Source organism: Monodon monoceros, unplaced genomic scaffold (assembly GCF_005190385.1).
Source record: "Monodon monoceros isolate NGI ecotype Baffin Bay Population unplaced genomic scaffold, NGI_Narwhal_1 Super_Scaffold_3, whole genome shotgun sequence".
Lineage (NCBI taxonomy): Eukaryota > Metazoa > Chordata > Mammalia > Artiodactyla > Monodontidae > Monodon > Monodon monoceros.
The window spans coordinates 16,313,302-16,335,253 of NW_021703780.1; the positions used below are offsets into that span (position 1 = coordinate 16,313,302).

Consider the following 21,952-nt stretch of genomic DNA (forward strand, 5'->3'; position numbering starts at 1 on the left):
ATATTTGAAGTACATAGACTGAAAATAGAATGTGCTTATATATTTTTTATATAAAAATTGTTGTCTAGTATGTTTTTTAGTTTAGTGCAGGTCTCTTGGCAAATGATACTTATCAAATAGCATTTTATCCATGAGGGGTATTTCAAAATAATTTGGAATATAGACTTAAAAATTTTTTTTTGCGTAGCTCATGATATTTGTCAATATCAATATGGTAAGTTATAGTAGAAATGTACACTTAAAGGAAGAAGGTGTGGAAGAAGAGATGGCCAAAAAATAAAGGTTTCAGATAATGAATTCAAAAGCTTTTCCTCTGCCAGCATTCCGTACAGTGACTGAAGCAACTGGGGGTCTTGCTGATGACTCAGGACCCTGCTAAGCTGTCTTGCTTATCACAAGGGAGGCTATCAACCACACAGATATAAGGCTGTAACCCTCTCTCCTTGGCAAGGAGGAAAAAAGCCTAATAGATTTTTAGTTTGAACAGGCAACTCCCACTCATATTTTATTCTGGACATATTGTGAGAAAGGTAAAAAGGTCATTTTTTTTTTGTACTTTCAGAATATATTTAAATCAGTGATGTTTTAAAATACACTCACTGCCAGATATATATTAAAACATATTCAAGATAATATATTAATTCCAGATGATGATTAATTACATGAAGTAGATTCTATTTCTCTCCCAAAATAAAATAAGAGGAATGAAGAAGCGGAGAGAATGAAGAAATACATGTGATGGGAGGCAACAGGGTGGAAAGGGCTCTAGGTGGTTTAGAGAGGAAAGAAGATTGGGTGGAGATATCTCTGTGCCAATAACTCTATGGTTCTACTGTGCTTGGGAATTTCACATGCATTTTCTAATTTTCTTAACAATTTCAACAGATCAATTCTTTTTTTTTTTTTTTTCAGATCAATTCTTATCCATAGTTTAGACATGAGATGTTCGGAGAGTTTAGTAACTGGTCCAAGGTCATTCACCCAGTAAGAAGCAGACCCATGTATCAAACCTAGATCTACTTGATTCTATAGACTATGGAACCTACCATACTATCTCTCCGCATTTTCCTGTCAAAACTTTTCAGGTATGATTTGGGGTTGGAGGTTTTGATAGGTTAATTCCCATGTATCAGAGCTACTGGAGGTCCAAGTCATTGTTGAAGCTAATGGAACTTCATCAGTTCTCTCAATTTTTTTTGATATCTATAATCTTTGCTATGCTTTGTGGTCTACAAAGAAAGATTTCATTACTTCTGCCAAATGCTTTATGCTATACTATATAAATCAGGACAATCTTCAATTTATTGCACTGGTACCATTCATGCTACATCTGCACTCGCAATGTTTAGAGCAGTGCTCAAAATCTAATATTCTGGTTGTTTTTTATGGCTCAGATAGTGTTTTAATTCTGTACATTTCTTTTGGTTCATTGTTATTGTTTCTAGTTCTCTGCAGACACTTTTCATCTTGTCTTTTAATTTCTCAAAATAGGAATGGTGGTCTGTGTCTGAAAACTCCATTATCTGGATCCCATGTGGTTCTGTTTGTCTTGTCCATTTTTCTTTTGGATTTTGGTCACATCCTGTCTCCTTGTTTACCTGGTTATTATTGATCATCAGACGCTGTATATGATAATCGTCAAGAGACTTTGTATGACGCTATATGCCTCCAGAGAGAAGGTGCGTATGCTATAGGCAGACAGCTAGGTTAGCGGCACTAATAACCCCTAACCTCCTTAATCTAATCAGCAAATGGAGGCCATCTGAAGTTGGGTTTCAGTGAGAATTGGTCTATTTCTAGTTCACTGTTATTCCTGGGTATAGCCCTTCTGGGTCCAAACTGACTGCCTGAGACATTTATCAAGATCTCTACTCCTTGGCTAACACTACATCCAATTCTGGGGGCCCTACCTCCATGTGTCTGTGTCCAAAGCTCTCAGTCCTCACCGTCTCAGCCAGAGCTTTCAGAATCAGCAATCACATTTGAGAGAAAAGTGGACCCAAATACCAGGTTCACCTCTATGGACCTCCAATCCTCTCCCACATGTTGACTTCACAATTCTTTACAGTCTTGCTGGCTTTGCACTGATTTTATACATTTTTTTTTTTTTTTAATATTTAGTCCAGCTTCTCTAGCTGCTCTCAGTGGAAAGGTTGGTCCAAAACAATCTATGCTGTGGTTGCTGGAAGAGAATTCACCCATACAGTATCAATCATTTTACAATTTATTGTCAGTGTAAAACTACAGTTTCTATTAAAAAATTGAGATATTTGGCTTCTCAAAAAAAAAAAATTACAGCAAACTGACCCTAAGTTCCTGCATGTCAGCTATCTGTTGAATCGGCGTAAGGGCTGTCACTTTGAGATGGGTCAGGCATGATTCTAGTTCACAAGTGTTTCCAACATCCTAGTTTATTGCACCAGCTGCCTTTGTTCATTTCTGCTACTTACCTGGCCCCTCTAGGCATTTGCTTTTGTGACCCCAGGTTCAAGTGACTATTTATAAGTTAGGCAACAGAGACCCAAATAGGCTAAATCGAGTTCTTTTCCCAGAAAATGAGCACCCAGCAGCAACAGAGATTTTGCTTACCCCCACTGATAACCCTCAGAACTAAAGATATTTCTGTCCACATAATACAGTTGAGGTAAATCACACAACTTCATTTTTATAATATATTCCACAATGAGTTTGCATCCATAAACATTTCTCGTTTTTACTTGCTAACTCACAAATTTTGATTATCTAATCATGACCAAGCAATTCTAATCTATATCAATTGCTTAAAGACTTACAGTTTCTTCTTTGAGTCTCATTTCCTTGTTTCCTCAGTTGGACTAATTAAATGATCGTGCATGGAATTTTGCAAAAATTAATTTGGGTAATAGTGAATATTCAGTTTGGGGGGAAAGATCAACTTTCTCATGCATTCTATCCGCGATTGGCAAATGTTCATTCTGTCTCTCACTCATCAAATATTTGAGCAGACACCCTGTGCAAGGCACTGTCCTAAATGCTAAAGATGCCAAGATGAATAAGACAGGGGCCCTGAACTATAAAACTCACTGTAGTGGGGGGATAGACACGACAAGCAATCCATACAACACTCAGTGATAAATACTATAATTAAATTATGAGCAAAGAGCTATAGGAGTGAGTGACTATGTATGTCCTGAGGAGTTGGGGAAAAAGGCTTCTCAGAGGAAGTAGCATTTCAACCTATTCCTATATGGATGATTTAGATGTTGGTCAAGCAAAGAAGAGAAAGGAGGGCTTTGTAGTTTCTTGCATAAACCACACTACCTCATAAGTTCCCTCTGCTTTCCCTGCTTCAAATTCTTTCCTCCAGCAATCCATTCTCTACACTGATCTTTCCAAAGCAAAATTTGATCGTTGGTTCCCCATCCTCTGTATGATTAATTCAGACCCCTCAGTTGGCATCCAAGGTCTTTGTCATCCCAAGCCCCCACCCACACATCCAGTTCCAGTCCCTGCCATGTTTCCCAGGCAAGGCATGAACACTCAAAAGGCCATGCTACCTCATGCTTCCATGTCTTTTGCATGAGTTTCCTCTTCTCCGTGCATGTCTTCTATGCTTCTTTCCCCAGCACTCTGGGAATACCTCTATTAGCACTTATCCACTGTACAATAAAGCCTGGCTATCCTGTCTGGGTTCATCCAAAAGACTAATGGGTCCACAGAGCTCAGCTCAGGGCTTAGCACAAAGTAGTTCTCAATACCTGTTTTGGGTGAATGAACAAACTAAAGAAACATTGTGATGCTTACTGTAGCTACAGGTCAAGGGATAAGAGATAAACTGGAAGGAGATGACATACATAAGATAGTAACTACGTATGAAGATAACTATATCTCAGAATATTATATACACATTTTCATCTAGATGATACTGCTAAATCTCTGAGATACTGCCCTTTGCTTAAGTCCAGGAGTGTATCACAGTCAATAGGGTTTTCAATGTTTTGACTTAAAAGAGCCCTTGCTAAATTCTGACAATAAAGGGGAATACCAGATGACCTGAGATTTCCATCAGATATATAAATTGCCTGAAGTAAAACATAATGATGGCTACATCTTTGAAGTTAAGGTTTTTCCAAGGCTTATATCTGTGCTATTTCTATTTATTCTTCCTGATTCCAAACCTAAGTCTCTATCCTTTAGATCTGAGGTCTTTATAGCTCTAACACTGGTCCTAATTTTCCTCAAAGGTTGGAGTCCTAGATGCAGTTTGGTATCCTGGATTGGATCCTGGAAAAGAAAAAGAACGTTAGTGGAAAAATGGGTTAAATTCAAGTCAAGTCTGTAATTTAGTTAATAGTAATATAACAAGGTTAAATTCTTAATCATCACAAATGTACCATAGTTATGAAAGATGTTAACATCTGGGGAAACTGAGTAAAAGGTACATGGGAACTCTCTGTTCTACTTTTGAAACTTTTCTGTACATCTAAAATTATTCCAAATGAAAGTTTATTTTTTAAAAAAGTTGGAGTGCTAAGAATTATGTTCATATATATCACCTACAGAGAAATCAGATTCACTTAAAGATTGCCTCATGATGTAACACTACAACCTGATATGACTCAGGCACCCCAAAATGCAGGATATTTATGGCTTCCTTTATAAATATATTTCTGTGCTGATTTTGCCTTCCAGACCAGTTGGATTTTATATTTGTATTTTAGGGCAAAGGCATATGTATCTTGTTTTTTACGCTTATTGTCTTCACCCAGAACTGATATTCCCAGGATCCCTCATTAAGCTAGAAAAGTCACTGGGAATTAATCCATAATCCTTTAGTAATAACACTAAACAAAGAACAGCAAAAAAAAATTTTACAGTAGAAATTCTTTGGTGGTGTATTTCTTTTTCTTTTTATTCGTTGTTCCAATAATTCATGTCTGTTGTAGAACATCTAGGAAATAAAGACAGAAAATTATTTTGTTTTTATTGGTATAAATAACACTTTATTGTGATAAATAAGGGGAAAAGGAAACATTCAACGTACTGCCATTACATGGCATTTAAGGTGACTGTGGAAACAATAAAATGCTAAATTATGTGATGATAAGCAGATGCTTCTAGGTAATGTCAAGTAAACAGTGCACAGCTTAACATAGCAGGCAGCATGTTTCACTGGGTAACTCCCATGGTGCGTACCTATACAAATACAATCTGAATAATTGAAAACCAAAACCTTTAAACATCCATTGACTTGAAATACCAGATAATTAGGAAAACTAGCGAATCTACACTGTAGAGAATGTAAGTTTAATGGTGATGTTATTGAGTCGCTCTTCTCCAAGACCACAGGCCAGGAAAGGGGCCTCTTCTCCCCAAAGCCACTAAGAAGAGCATTCTCTCTGAGCATGTGAGGAAATATTATCCTCATAAATGTGATCATGAAAGCCACAGGCAAAAAGGATCAAATAGAGGAGGGGCTAGTGGGAATGATGTAATCATGAAAAATTGTATTTGATTCCTACAAAGCAACTGGACAAGTGAGGAGATTAGACTCATAACCAGAATTTCTGGGTAGCTGTCAGAGCTGTTTCCTGCCCACAGTTGAGGAAGTGAAAACATACGGTGCCCTCACAGACCACCTGGAAAACACCTGATCTGGGGTAGTCAGAGCTGAAAGGAGGGTAGCAAATAAGAGGTGTTCTAAATGACAGATCTTAGTGTCAAAGGTGCTGGCTGAAGGGACTGCTCAGAAAGCTATGGGCAAATCACTGTGAGAAACTGAGCCTAGAATGTGTCCCTTAATCAACAGACATTACGTTAAAGCTCATTCATTCATTTCATGTATCTTATTTACAAGGAAATCCAGGAATACATTCGTATGATGAGTACAAAAAAAGAAGGAAAAAATTTCTTTTCACTTAGAGATTTTTGAAAAAATCCTTTTACAGTGCATTCTTCCCATTGGAAAGTAGGCTCTTTGGATAGTCTGCATCATTGAAAACACAGAAAAATAAAATTTCTTCTTGGAAGAAATTACTACATGATGCCCTAGCAGACTGAATTTGGAAACAGGTGATTATATACATATATATATATTTAACCCAGATTGATATGTTCCTATCCGTATTTTAAATATATCTAATTAAAAAGTCTTCCTTCTTTCCTATGCTTGCTGTGCCAAGGTACAAAGAATTACCTGGAAGATGAGGCCGATAAAGTAATTTCCATTGCTATTGGATTTTTCCCTTGCAGGCAAGGTTTCTTCCAGCCTGTACCATATTAAGAGCGTTTGACCTGTCTAAGGCACTCCCTGCTCTTTGAAACTATTTCTTCCCTTCACTTCCCCTTTTCACTAGTCTCTCTTCTCACACTCGTTTCTGTTTCTTCCTCATCTCCCCAACCTCTGAACATTGAAGTGATACAGAACTTGATCCTCGGACCTCCTTCTCTAGCTATCCTTTCTCCCTAGAATGCATTATCCAGTCTTGTGGTTTTACATACCATTCACGTGGAGACAATCACTCCCAAATTTATAGTTCGAGTGCAAACATCTCCCCTGAACTCTAGATTCAGATATCCAATTGGGGTCCAATTTGGATCCTTAGTAGGCATTTCAATTTAATATGGGCAGAACTAAACTGTCATTCCCCCAGCCCGACCATCAGTAAATGCCAACTCTGTCCTTTCCGTCGTTTAAGACCAAAAACTACAGAAAATTTTGATTCCTCTTTCCTCTAACAACCCACAGGCCATAGTTCCAAAATATATCCATTTACTTCTCACCATGTCTGCTGAGTCAGCCCAGTCAAAGCCTGGATTATTACAGTAACCTCCTGCGTACCTCTGTCCTTGTGTATAGAATGGTGTCAACACAGCAGCCAGCGGCTCTCCCCCTATGTCTCTCAATATCCCATTGACCCTTGCTTAAAATAGCTTGAGGGCATTGCTATTATTCTTGGAGAAGGTAAATCACGGCGGCTTACAACATAACTCTTTTTGAAAACAAGACCCCAAATGAACTAATTAATTAAACACAAGCATACACTATTGGAGTTGGGCAGAACCCTGTAGATCAAGCAGTTCTAGCCTCTTATTGCATTGACAGATGGGGGGAAGCTATAGGGGAGAAGATTACCTGAGTCTCACCCAGTCAGTGGTAGAGTTAGGACTGCAGCCAGATTAGGCTGCAAGTCTGATCACTTCTCCAAGGCTAATTTTTATTTTTTGTTGTAAATATTTAATGTCTACAACTTGATGAGTTTGGTGATAAGTATATGTCCATGAAACTGTCACTACAATCTATGCCATAAACATATTCACCTTCAAAAGTTTCCTCCTGCTTTCTTTTTTACTATTATTATTATTGTTGTTGTTGTTATTCTTGTGTGTGATGAGAACACTTAAGATCTACCCTCTTAGCAAATTCTTAAGTGTGTAATACAGTATTGTTAACTACAGGCAACACGCTGTCTTCTATCTGTAAATCTCTAGAATTTATTCACCTTGCATAACTGAAACTGTACCTTTCGATTTATCTTCAGATAACATTACAGAAGTTAAATAGTTCAGCTTCATAAAAAGATACGTTAGGGCTTCCCTTGTGGCGCAGTGGTTGGGAGCCCGCCTGCCGATGCAGGGGACACGGGTTCGTGCCCCGGTCCGGGAAGATCCCACATGCCGTGGAGCGGCTGGGCCCGTGAGCCATGGCCGCTGAGCCTGCGCGTCCGGAGCCTGTGCTCCGCAATGGAGAGGCCACAACAGTGAGAGGCCTGTGTACCGCAAAAAAAAAAAAAAAAAAAAAGAATACATTATATGTAACTTCAGTCTTAAAATAAAGTACTACAGTTAATACTATGTTTTTCATGACTTACAATTCTGTTGAATCTTGAGATCTTTTAGGGAATGAGCTCACGTTGTTCTCACTGAACTCTGGGAAGAGTTTTCATTGTCAGAAAAAGGGCTCCACCCTCCCCTTTGCTGGCTATGATAAACAGCCCTGCCAAAGCTGCCAAAGCTGGTGGTTACACTGTATTGGGAGTTCTCCAAAGTGAAACTTGGCTGGGGAAACTCCACTCCTCCTTTCACTCCTAAGAGTCTATATTTGGAAAACTAGTTTACCCTGCTCTGGTTCTTTTTGTATTTACTTTTTGACAATTTCTTCCCTTAACCATCCTTGGCTTAATTCTAAGCTTAAAAATATAGCATGCACATGAATGATTAGTGATTAGACTTCTGAAAGTGAGTATATATGTATATTTATAGATATTTATATAGTTATAGATAGAGATTATTAATCTCTTTGCCTCTGATTGACTTTTTGCTTTTTTAACTTTCTTATTTTACATTTACTCTGTTGATTGCAACTACTAAATAATTTCACTCAGTCCTTCATTTTGAGGTGCTACCTCTCAGGATCGTAAGAATTAAATGACATACCTATAAGTGAAGCCATTTCATAGTGCCTAGAATATAGTCACAATTCAATAAATGGTAGGTATTATATGCTATCACATCATCATCAACATGCATCTCCACTTTATTCCCTCCGCAGTTCAGTTCCATTCATGGTGTGTCACCTCCTGTGATGTCTGCACAAATAGCACTCAAAAAATCATGTCTTGAATTATCTACCTTTACCTATAGACTTGATGACGTTTTATGTATACAGTGTTTGCTTTTTTAAATTTATTATTATACTTACTATTGAGGATACCAGTATTTTTCAAAATGTGGTCCTTAAATCACTGCATTCGAATCACCTGAAGCAGAAAAACTAGGGGTGGTTCCCAGATATCTGTATTTTAGGCGAGTACACAGAAGATTGTTTTGCACACCAACATTTGGGAACCTGTGTTAGTCTACTTTCAATCCCTAGCATTTTATCAATGCCCTCACTTTGCCAGTGATTTTTAAGACGGTAAAAGAGATTTATCTCATGACATCCTTAAAGTAACCCATATTTGCAGAGTATAATTCTCTAGAACCTATTGATCAGAATAAATATACATACAATAACTATTATACTACTACTATTATTATTATTATAAAAGTTTAAATCTCCAGGGGACATACAGAAGGACCAAGTACAAAGTGATAGACAATGAATGAATGATAATACAATAGATTCAAGCCTCCTCAGGTTTAGGTACCTTAGGCATTTGAAGAGATAAGAGAGTGAATGCATGCACTTCCCTAAATTGTGAACTCCAAGTCATATAGTTACAGGGGAATGGCTATTTATTTCCCTGCTTTAAGTAGAAGACTGAGTTTGACAATGCACTGTTGTATATGTTGCAAATCCTTTTTAGAATTACATAGACTCTACTTCCTAGAAAAAAGTCAATAAAAATGTGGAAGATAACCAGAATTCATCTTTGTGATAGGATAGACGAGTTTTCTTGGATGACTTACAGAAATCAGAATTGATAATACAAAGCCATACTGTGTATTTCAAAAACATAGCCACTACATGAATATAAATATCTTCCAAGTTGTAGATGAGACTATTGTGCTAGATGGTAATGTACAAGGTAGAGGCACAAAGCAAACGGCATGCTTTAAAACAAGTGCTGAATCTCTTGAAAGATGAAATATTAGTATTATTGATATAGGCCAAGTACCTTTATCACCAAGGTGCCTGTTTATCTCTTTGTTGCCTGTAGTAAAGTGGTATTAGTCATTTAGAAGTGAAGACCAGTGAAGCATTTTACTAAAACTATCATTGCAAAGCTAATTGGAGATTGCAAATTAAGTGGGAATAGCACGCACAGTGATGTAAGAATGCCATGGAATCATAGAAATTTACATTTGGAAGGGACCTAGATAATTTCCAGTCCAACCTCCCACCCAGATCATTATATTCTGCTTTAAGTACGTGAATACAGGGGAAATTCTACGTGTTTATCTAGTAAATATTTATATCACGTTCCAGAGACTCTTGTTAAAATAGATAATTGGTTCAAAATACCTTCTCTCATATGTTTTGCCTCCTTGTATTTACTTTCCTAGATGTCAGACCTGGATTCCTGCCCCCAACCTTTGTATTTTCTTTTCTGTGTTGTCACTGAAACATTGGTTCAGAGATATTTATTTGTTCTGTTAGCACCCACAGACTTCCCAATCACTAATCCAAATTCTGCTGGCTACAAAATAGCCTTTATTCAGCGTGTATTCCAACCACGGTAGAATTATAAGAATGAAATGGCCTAGAGAAGAAGCCATACTGTTCTAGACATGTGATTTTTACTCATGACAAGGGAACAAGAACTAACAGGGAGATCTTCGCCAGTTTACGTCCTCTGCCATGTACCATCCCACTAGCAAGGTGATGGACTATTGAGAAATGGTCTTTGGAGCTGGCTACCACACTGCAGGCTGCACCTGTCTACTCACCCCGCAAGTCTGGAATTGTCTAGGTATTTAGTAATGAGAACAGAGATAGAACTGTGACTACTACTTCTTCCCATTTTTGGAAACAATTCTAAACTTTATCAAGGCATAAGACAGATGACGCTTTTTTTAGGTTATCCAAGACCAAAGGAAGGAAGAAGCCCCTTATAACACCTGCCATAAATATCTTAGAACCACCATTTCAATAAGATGCTAACCACTCTTCTTCATTTCAGCAGGGCAGATATAAAGGTGCCCCAGGAGCCTGATGGCTCAGCAAACATGTTACGGCAGGATGATGGAAGAGTTCTCCACTCTTGTTCTTTCCTGTCCCTTCAGAAATTAAATAACGGATTTCTGACCTCCTGGGTTACAAAAGTGTTGTTTCATCAACAACAAGTTAAAACACTTATCATATTCCAATTGAGAAAATGAAGAATCATTTTTATACTAAGGACGTTTGTATTCCAAGATGGATTTTGCCAAATTAAAAAAGTTATAATGTATAATGTTATACATTATTATAGCAATCCTTTCTAAACTCTTATTGTTGAATGGGACCTTATACCTACTTAAGTTACATAGTTCTGTGTTTGGTTGTTCAATAAAATGAATGAGCACCTGAATGTCCAAAAAAAACCCTTCATTTTAAAAATGCCTTTTCTATTTACTTATCCCAGATTTACATTTTTATCAATAGAATGGGTGGTTTACCTTTTGCCATTGGAGTACATTATGGTGGTCACTACAGAAGGCTGGTAGTGTAGCCCTAGGGGAATAAAAAGGTTTGGGTCAATGTGGGTGAATATAGTGATTAGTTGCTGTGCAGAGGGGACATAAACTTCATTGTCAAAGTTGTTTGTAACTGTACTTAAATTCTGGCTGTAGGATATAATTGAGCAAGAAAATAAAGAGTTGAAAGAAAGGAATGAGAGGTTTTTCTACCCCTATGACCTCTCTTTCCCACCACTTCCGTCACTTGAGAAATCCCCAGCAAATTTGTAAGTTTTAGCAGCCTGCCTAAAGCTTTTTGCTAAGTAGACAAGAACCTTCCTGGGGTGTCAGCCGACCTGGTGGATCTACCACTACTCTGCTCCAACCCTTCCTCTCTCTCATTTCAACAGGCTAGCCACACTCTCAATATGTGCAATATCTGAAGGTCACCTCTGACCAGCCCTTCACCAGGATGTCATCCTGGTAGATTTTGCCAATGCCCCTGAGCAGCCCTGTGAGCACTTACTATATGAATAACTCTTTACTACCTATAAAAAGTAGCAAAAGAGAAGGAAGAACTGGCCTTTCCTCTAAGATGCTTTTGACAGTTGAAAATCTAAAACACACAATCCTGGGAATTCTCTGACAGTCCAGTGGTTAGGACTTGGGGCTTTCACTGCCAGGGCCCCGGGTTCAGTCCCTGGTTGGGGAACTAAGATCCCACAAGCCATGAGGCGTGGCAAAAAATAAAATAAATAATAAAATAAAATAAAACACACAATCCTGACATAGCTTAAGGAGAATTGCACCATAGCATGCCAACAAAGGCAAACTGTCGTGTACTATTGATGTGATAAGAGGACACAGCAAAAAATTGGAAATAATAAAATATCTATAATAGTTTGTTAAATAAGTCATGGCATGTCCATATAATAGAACACTATGCAACCATAAAAATTATGACAAAGACAAGTAACTATTGACATGGAAATATATCCATGCCATATGAAGTGAAAAATTAGATTTCCAAGAAGTATGCATTGCACACTAAAGTCTCTGTTCAAGAAATAATATTTATATTCATGGGAAATATGCACAATAAAATATAAACAGTGGTTATTTCTAGGTGTGGGTTTGTGCATGACCTTTATTTTTCATCTTTATGTTTTTATTTATGTTTGGAATTTCTTTGCAATTTGTATATACATTTATTATAAAATGGAAAATGAATAAAGTTACTCTAAAAAAATTATAGTGAGGGAATGAATAACAGATGGCTTCCCAGATGAAGAAATCATGTTGCACTAAGACCTACAGTGGTTTTTGAAAGAGTTGGTGGCTGTGGATTGGAAGAAAGAAGAGTGGAAATTGGTTTAGATGGGAAGACCATCATGAGATGAGGAAGAAAAGTACTAGCTGACTGTAAGGAAATGAAAGTTGAGTGTTTGGACTGAAGCAGAGAGAACAAGGGACACCCTTGGAGCTTCACTCCTCCAAGCTTCTGCACTAGCCTTCCCACTACCTGAAAAGCCTTCTTCCACTGACGAAGTCATTTTTCAAGCTTGAGTAACTTGGGTAACTCTTGATCCAGCTTGAGTAACTCTTCCTCTTTGAAGTTTCCTTTTTGACTCAGGCTTTGGTTTTTGCTCCCACTGTGCCCCATCCATGCCTGTACTATTGCACAGAATGCACTGTATTGCACTAATTAATTTTTAATTTGTTTAAACCATTTCCATTAAATAGCAAGCTCCATGAGGTACATAAGGGGCTTATTTTTCTTGAACACAGCCTTGTCATACAATAGCTGTACAAGACATATGTGTGCAGGATTGACTTGAATAGAACTGAATTGAATTGAAACAGTTTTGGAGAAGGATAAGTTAACAGAGAGCCTTAAAAGTAAGGCTGGGCTTCCCTGGTGGCGCAGTGGTTGAGAGTCCGCCTGCCGATGCAGGGGACACGGGTTCGTGCCCCGGTCCGGGAAGATCCCACATGCCGCAGAGCGGCTGGGCCTGTGAGCCGTGGCCACTGAGCCTGCACGTCCGGAGCCTGTACTCTGCGCAGCGGGAGAGGCCACAACAGTGAGAGGCCCGCGTACCGCAAAAAAAAAAAAAAAAAAGTAAGGCTGAGAGTTGGGTTTGATATAATTCTAATATAGAGGTTTTAAGCATATATCTCTTTGGTACATGAGGATGCTTCTAGCAGATGGATAAAAAGAAAGCATTACCATTCTTCCAACCATGTTCACCAGAAGTTAGAGTTGGCACTTTTGGGAAGTCTGTTGATGGACAATGGCCATTTAATAATCCACCAAGGGGCAAAATCATTTTATGTAGTACAGGTTGTAGATTCCTGATAAAGACAGAACAATGGGTGGATGACCAATGTTAAAGTATTTTCAAGAAGTTTCTTTGATCTCATATAACTCCAGTCTTATGCCCAGAAGCCTCAATGACAATATATGTAGCATTTTTACAATGCTGTCACAGTAATTGTCTTATTTTTCCTGATAATATGTGTTTTACTCATTTTTTAGATCATAATGCAAAGAGAATTATACCTTAATGTTGACCTAATGAACAAGGTGTTTTTAAAATGGTAAATATGGTTCAATCAGACCAAGTATTATCTAGGGCTTTATCAAATTTTCAGATTATTTGGTCAAACAGTTGTCTTAAGAAAAAATATTTCAGATTCTTTATCCCCCACTATGCCACCCTTGATATCTGATCATCCTGGCCTGCCTTTAGCAAGAATCCAGGAAGCCAGAGAGCAGCGAGTCTGGTGCCTTGCTGTGATATAGAAACTGTCTGGGTCCTGGAACCAAGATGGCAGAGTAGGAAGACGTGCTCTCACTCCCTCCTGTGAAAACACCAGAATCACAACTAGCTGCTGGACAATCATCGACAGGAAGACACTGGAACTCACCAGAAAAGATACCCCACATCCAAAGACAACGGAGAAGTCACAATGAGATGGTAGGAGGGGTGCAATCACAGTAAAATCAATTTCCATAACTGCTGGGTGGGTGACTCACAGACTGGAGAACACTTATACCACAGAAGTACACCCACTGGAGTGAAGGTTCTGAGCCCCACGTCAGGTTCCCAACCTGGGGGTCCAGCAACAGGAGGAGGAATTCCTAGAGAATCAGACTTTGAAGGCTAGTGGGATTTGATTGCAGGATTTCGACAGGATTGGGGGAAACAGAGGCTCCACTCTTGGAGGGCACACACAAAGTAGTGTGTGCATCAAGACCCAGGGGAAGGAGCAGTGACCCCATAGGAGACTGAACCAGACCTCCCTGCTAGTGTTGGAGGGTCTCCTGCAGAGGTGGGGGTGGCTGTGTCTCACTCTGCGGACAAGGAGACTGGCAGCAGAAGTTCTGGGAAGTACTCCTTTGGCCCTCCCTGAGTCTGCCATTAGCCCCACCAAAGAGCCCAGGTAGGCTCCAGTGTTGGGTTGCCTCAGGCCAAACAACCAACAGGGAGGGAACCCAGCCCCACCCACAAGCAGTCAAGAGGATTAAAGTTTTACTGAGCTCTGCCCACCAGAGCAACAGCCAGCTCTACCCACCACCAGTCCCTCCCATCAGGAAACCTGCACAAGCCTCTTAGATAGCCTCACCCACCAGAGGGCACACAGCAGAAGCAAGAAGAACTACAATCCTGCAGCCTGTGGAAGGAAAACCACATTCACAGAAAGACAGACAAGATGAAAAGGCAAAGGGCTATGTACCAGATGAAGAAACAAGATAAAACCCCAGAAAAACAACTAAATGGAGTGAAGATAGGCAACCTTCCAGAAAAAGAATTCAGAATAATGATAGTGAAGATGATCCAGGACCTCGGAAAAAGAATGGAGGCAAAGGTCGAGAAAATGCAAGAAGTGTTTAACAAGGACCTAGAAGAATTAAAGAACAAACAAACAGAGATGAACAATACAATAACTGAAATGAAAACTACAATAGAAGGAATCGATAGCAGAATAACTGAGGCAGAAGAACGGATGAGTGCCCTGGAAGACAGAATGGTGGAATTCACTGCTGTGGAAAAGAATAAAGAAAAAAGAATGAAAAGAAATGAGACCTAAGAGACCTCTGGGACAACATTAAACACAACAACATTTGCATTATAGGGGTCCCAGAAGGAGAAGAGAGAGAGAAAGGACCCGAGAAAATATTTGAAGAGATTATAGTCGAAAACTTCCCTCACATGGGAAAGGAAATAGCCACTCAAGTCCAGGAACCGCAGAGAGTCCCATACAGGATAAACGCAAGGAGCAACACGCCAAGACACATAGTAATCAAACTGGCAAAAATTAAGGAGAAAGAAAAATTATTGAAAGCAGCAAGGGAAAAACGACAAATAACATACAAGGGAACTCCCATAAGGTTAACAGCTGATTTCTCATCAGAAACTTTACAAGCCAGAAGGGAGTGGCATGATATACTTAAAGTGATGAAAGGGAAGAACATACAACCAAGATTACTCTGATTACTCTACCCGGCAAGGATCTCATTCAGATTCGATGGAGAAATCAAAAGCTTTACAGACAAGCAAAAGCTAAGAGAATTCAGCACCACCAAACCAGCTTTACAACAAATGCTAAAGGAACTTCTCTAAGTGGGAAACACAAGAGAAGAAAAGGACCTACAAAAACAAACCCAAAACAATTAAGAAAATGGTCACAGGAACATACATATCGATAATTACCTTAAACGTGAAAGGAATAAATGCTCCAACCAAAAGACACAGGCTTGCTGCATGGATACAAAAACAAGACCTATATATATGCTGTCTACAAGAGACCCACTTCAGACCTAGGGACACATACAGACTGAAAGTGAGGGGATGGAAAAAGATATTCCATGCAAAAGGAAATCAAAAGAAAGCTGGAGTAGCAATACTCAGATAAAATAGACTTTAAAATAAAGAAAGTTACAAGAGACAAGGAAGGACACTACATAATGATCAACGGATCAATCCAAGAAGAAGATATAACAATTATAAATATATGTGCACCCAACATAGGAGCACCTCAATACATAAGGCAACTGCTAACAGCTATAAAAGAGGAAATCGACAGTAACACAATAATAGTGGGGGACTTTAACACCTCACTTACACCAATGGACAGATAATCCAAAATGAAAGAAATAAAGAAACAGAAGCTTTAAATGACACAATAGACCAGATAGATCTAATTGATATTTATAGGACATTCCATCCAAAAACAGCAGATTACACTTTCTTCTCAAGTGCGCATGGAACATTCTCCAGGATAGATCACATCTTGGGTCACAAATCAAGCCACAGTAAATTTAAGAAAATTGAAATCATATCAAGCATCTTTTTCTGACCACAATGCTATGAGATTAGAAATGAATTACAGGGAAGAAAATGTAAAAAACACAAACACATGGAGGCTAAACAATACGTTACTAAATAACCAAGAGATCACTGAAGAAATCAAAGAGGAAATCAAAAAATACCGAGAGACAAATGACAATGAAAACACGATGATCCAAAACCTATGGGATGCAGCAAAAGCAGTTCTAAGAGGGAAGTTTATAGCTATACAAGCCTACCTCAAGAAACAAGAAAAATCTCAAATAAACAATCTAACCTTACACCTAAAGGAATTGGAGAAAGAAGAACAAACAAAACCCAAAGTTAGCAGAAGGAAAGCAATCATAAAGATCAGAGCAGAAATAAATGAAATAGAAACAAAGAAAAGAATAGCAAAGATCAATAAAACTAAAAGCTGGTTCTTTGAGAAGATAAACAAAATTGATAAACCATTAGCCAGACTCATCAAGAAAAAGAAGGAGAGGACTCAAATCAATAAAACTAGAAATGAAAAAGGAGAAGTTACAACAGACACCACAGAAATACAAAGCATCCTAAGAGACTACTACAAGCAACTATGCCAATAAAATGGACAACCTGGAAGAAATGAACAAATTCTTAGAAAGGTATAACCTTCCAAGACTGAACCAGGAAGAAATAGAAAATATGAACAGACCAATCACAAGTAATGAAATTGAAACTGTGATTAAAAATCTTCCAACAGGGCTTCCCTGGTGGCGCAGTGGTTGAGAGTCCGCCTGCCGATGCAGGGGACACGGGTTTGTGCCCCGGTCCGGGAAGATCCCACATGCCCCACAGCGGCTGAGCCTGTGAGCCCTGGCCGTTGAGCCTGCATGTCCGGAGTCTGTGCTCTGCAACGGGAGAAGGCCACTACAGTGAGAGGCCAGCGTACCACCAAAAAAAAAAAAAAAAAAAAAAAATCTTCCAACAAACAAAAGTCCAGGACCAGATGGCTTCACAGGTGAATTCTATCAAACATTTAGAGAAGAGCTAACACCCATCCTTCTCAAACTCTTCCAAAAATTTGCAGAGGAAGGAACATTCCCAAACTCATTCTATGAGGCCACCGTCTCCCTGATACCAAAACCAGACAAAGATTTCACAGAAAAAGCAAACTACAGGCCAATTCATGGATGAACATAGATGCAAAAATCCTCAACAAAATACCAGCAAACAGAATCCAACAACACATTAAAAGGATCATACACCATGATCAAGTGGGATTTATACCAGGGGTGCAATGATTCTTCAATATACGCAAATCAATCAGTGTGATACACCATATTAACAAATTGAAGGAGAAAAGCCATATGATCATCTCAATAGATGCAGAAAAAGCTTTTGACAAAATTCAACACCCATATATGATAAAAACTCTCCAGAAAGTGGGCATAGAGCGAACCTACCTCAACATAATAAAGGCCATATATGACAAACCCACAGCAAACATCATTCTCAATGCTGAATAACTGAAAGCATTTCCTCTAAGATCAGGAAAAAGACAAGGATATCCACCCTCACCACTATTATTCAACATAGTTTTGGAAGTCCTAGCTATGACAATCAGAGAAGAAAAAGAAATAAAAGGAATACAAGTTGGAAAAGAAGAAGTAAAACTGTCACTGTTGCCAGATGACATTATACTATACATAGAGAATCCTAAAGATGCTACCAGAAAATGACTAGAGCTAATCAATGAATTTGGTAAAGTAGCAGGATACAAAATTAACGCACATAAATCTCTTGCATTCCTATACACTAATGATGAAAAATCTGAAAGAGAAATTAAGGGAGCACTCCCATTTACCATTGCAACAAAAAGAATAAAATACCTAGGAATAAACCTACCTAGGGAGACAAAAGACCTGTATGCAGAAAACTTTAAGACACTGATGAAAGAAATTAAAGATGATACCAATAGATGGAGAGATATACCATACCATGTTCTTGGATTGGAAGAATCAATATTGTGAAAATGACTATACTACCCAAAGCAATCTACAGATTCAATGTAATTGCTATCAAATTACCAATGGCATTTTTTACGGAACTAGAACAAAAATCTTAAAATTTGTATGGAGACACAAAAGACCCCGAATAGCCAAAGCAGTCTTGAGGGAAAGAAACGGAGCTGGAGGAATCAGACTCCCTGACTTCAGACTATACTACAAAGCTACAGTAATCAAGACAATATTTTACTGACACAAAAACAGAAACATAGATCAATGGAACAAGATAGAAAGCCCAGAGATAAACCCACGCACCTATGGTCAACTAATCTATGACAAAGGAGGCAAGGATATACAACGGAGAAAAGACAGTCTCTTCAATAAGTGGTGCTGGGAAAACTGGACAGCTACACGTAAAAGAACGAAATTAGAACACTCCCTAACACCATACACAGAAATAAACTCAAAATGGATTCGAGACCTAAATGTAAGATTGGACACTGTAAAACTCTTAGAGGAAAACATAGGAAGAACACTCTTTGACATAAAGCACAGCAAGATCTTTTTTGATCCACCTCCTAGAGTAATGGAAATAAAAACAAAAATAAACAAATGGGACCTAATGAAACTTCAAGGCTTTTGCACAGCAAAGGAAACCACAAACAAGACGAAAAGACAACCCTCAGAATGGGAGAAAATATTTGCAAATGAATCAACAGACACAGGATTAATCTCCAAAATATATAAACAGCTCATGCAGCTCAATGTTAAAAAAACAAACAACCCAATCCAAAAATGGGAAGAAGACCTAAATAGACATTTCTCCAAAGAAGACATACAGATGGCCAAGAAGCACATGAAAAGATGCTCAACATCACTAATTATTTGAGAAATGCAAATCAAAACTACAATGAGGTATCACCTCACACCAGTTAGAATGGGCATCATCAGAAAATCTACAAACAACAAATGCTGGAGAGGGTGTGGAGAAAAGGGAACCCTCTTGCACTTTTGGTGGGAATGTAAATTGATACAGCCACTATGGAGAACAGTATGGAGGTTCCTTAGAAAACTAAAAATAGAATTACCATATGACCCAGCAATCCCACTACTGGGCATATACCCAGAGAAAACCGTAATTCAAAAAGACACATGCACCCCAATGTTCATTGCAGCACTATTTACAATAGCCAGGACATGGAAGCAACCTAAATGCCCATCGACAGACGAATGGATGAAGAAGATGTGGTACATATATACAATGGAATATTACTCAGCCATAAAAAGGAACGAAATTGGGTCATTTGTAGAGATGTGGATGGATCTAGAGTCTGTCATACCGAGTGAAGTAAGTCAGAAAGAGAAAAACAAATATCGTATATTAACGCATATATGTGGAACCTAGAAAAATGGTACAGATGAACCGGTTTGTAGGGCAGAAATTGAGACACAGATGTAGAGAACAAACGTATGGACACCAAGGGGGCAAAGCAGCGGGGCGGTGGTGGTGGTGGTGTGATGAATTGGGCGATTGGGATTGACATGTATACACTGATGTGTATAAAATTGATGACTAATAAGAACCTGCTATATAAAAAAATAAATAAAATTAAATTTAAAAATTTTTTTAAAAAGAAAAAATATTTCATTTAAGATTATAATATCATTTAATTTTATTCCAGAGAAAATAGTTCTACCTGTAATCCCTCCCAAAGGGATGGTTTGTTCAAACTGAACTATTTTTATATACAATTACCAACGTTGATAAAGTTCAAAGTTAACTCAGTCTCTTTCCTTTAATTCTGCGTCTTTAATTCCTTTGGTGCTTTGTTGCACTAGGAGAAAAATGTACTCGTTTAATTATTCTACATACAAGTGAGTTTTCATGCTGTTCATCTACTTTCCACACACTCATTTTCCACCGCAGGTACACAGTTCGCTGACACTGTGAGCCATCCAATAACCAATGACAACTGCGTGAGTTCTACAAAAATGTCTCCAAAATTCCTCTTCAGGGTAAAAATAATGCAACTGTTTCTTTTTATAAATTTATTTATTTATATTTATTTTTTGCTGCGTTGGGTCTTCATTGCTGCACGCAGGCTTTTTCTAGTTGCAGCAAGCAGGGGCTACTCTTTGTTGCAGTGCACAGGCTTCTCATTGAAGTGGCTTCTCCTGATGCAGAGCACGGGCTCTAGGCGCACGGGCTTCAGTAGTTGTGGTACATGGGCTCAGTAGTTGTGGCTTGCAGGCTCTAGAGCTCAGAGACAGTAGTTGTGGCACACGGACTTAGTTACTCCGCGGCATGTGGGATCTTCCCAGACCAGGGCTCGAACCCGTGTCCCTTGCACTGACAGGCGGATTCTTAACCACTGCGCCACTATGGAAGCCCCAATTCAACTATTTCTTGAACATTGTATCTGTTCTTAGGAACCTTGACCTAGATATCAAGAAAATGGGAAGGTTTTTTCTCAGCGAAGGCAGATTTACTGTGATGGATTCCTATTCAACATTCAGTTCCAAGATGTGAAGCAAATTACTGTTTATTTGGTATCTTTCCTCTAAGTAGTTAAAACACATTTAATTGTGCTCTTTCTATATTCTGAGATTATTCTGTGTTCACTTTAAAAGAAAGGGAAATATAACGAAACCCCTCCATCACTTAAGTCTAGCAATGATTTGTGCTATGAGCAGAACATTTCTTGGCAAAGCCTCACATTATTACCTGCTCCAAGAAAGAATGCAGCAGAGGAATATATATATCAATATTTAGGGCTTCCCTGGTGGTGCAGTTGTTGAGAGTCCGCCTGCCGATGCAGGAGATGCGGGTTCATGCCCCGGTCCAGGAAGGTCCCACATGCCGCGGAGTGGCTGGGCCCGTGAGCCATGACCGCTGAGCATGCACGTCCGGAGCCTGTGCTTTGCAACGGGAGAGGCCACAACAGTGAGAGGCCCGCGTACCGCAAAAAAAAAAAAAAAAAAAAAATTATTGGCACGAATTTTTAAGTAATAAATAAATAAGCAAACAAACGAATAAATAAATTTTGTTTTGAATTTCTCAAAAGGCTAAAGCATAACGATAAGCTAAAGCAGGAACTTGGTCTCTTTGGCATCTTCATAACCATTTTACCTATTACAAGCCCCTTTCAATAATGGCACAGACATTAATGGACATTGAGTATCTATTATGCGCAAGTATACTGCCCCCTATTGTTTACTTACTGCTTTTCCTCTGGGGCTTTCAAAGCAGCTAATCCTCACTCCATCCCTTGCCAGACGGAGAAGCTGAGGCTACAGATTGAGCCATAGGATTTTAAAGGCAAAAATATGGTGCCTATTGGGAATTTTTGCTCCCTGCTCTGGAAATGAATGCATTTAATCCTGTTAGATTGTTTATTTTCTTGGGAAGGAAATGGTGAAGAGGAAAAAATCCTAGGCCATCCTGAAAACAGAATGATGAGGCTGCTTATCTTCTCCACTCAGTGTGCATTTGTCCCACGGCAGCTGCTAATTTGGGGTAATTGAGACAGAAGAGGTCACAACCGGGGT

The 21,952-nt window shown here is 38.8% G+C and overlaps 1 long non-coding RNA gene across 1 annotated transcript; it reads right to left on the minus strand.

Moving 5' to 3' along the window:
* Positions 1–843: 843 nt before the first annotated feature.
* On the minus strand, positions 844–21,200 carry LOC114907784. The gene is made up of 4 exons (XR_003796786.1): positions 21,129–21,200; positions 11,083–11,137; positions 4,855–4,930; positions 844–4,263 (listed from the first exon to the last, which is right to left on the minus strand). It is a non-coding gene; the product is annotated as an uncharacterized LOC114907784 (long non-coding RNA).
* Between the last annotated feature and the right edge of the window lie 752 nt (positions 21,201–21,952).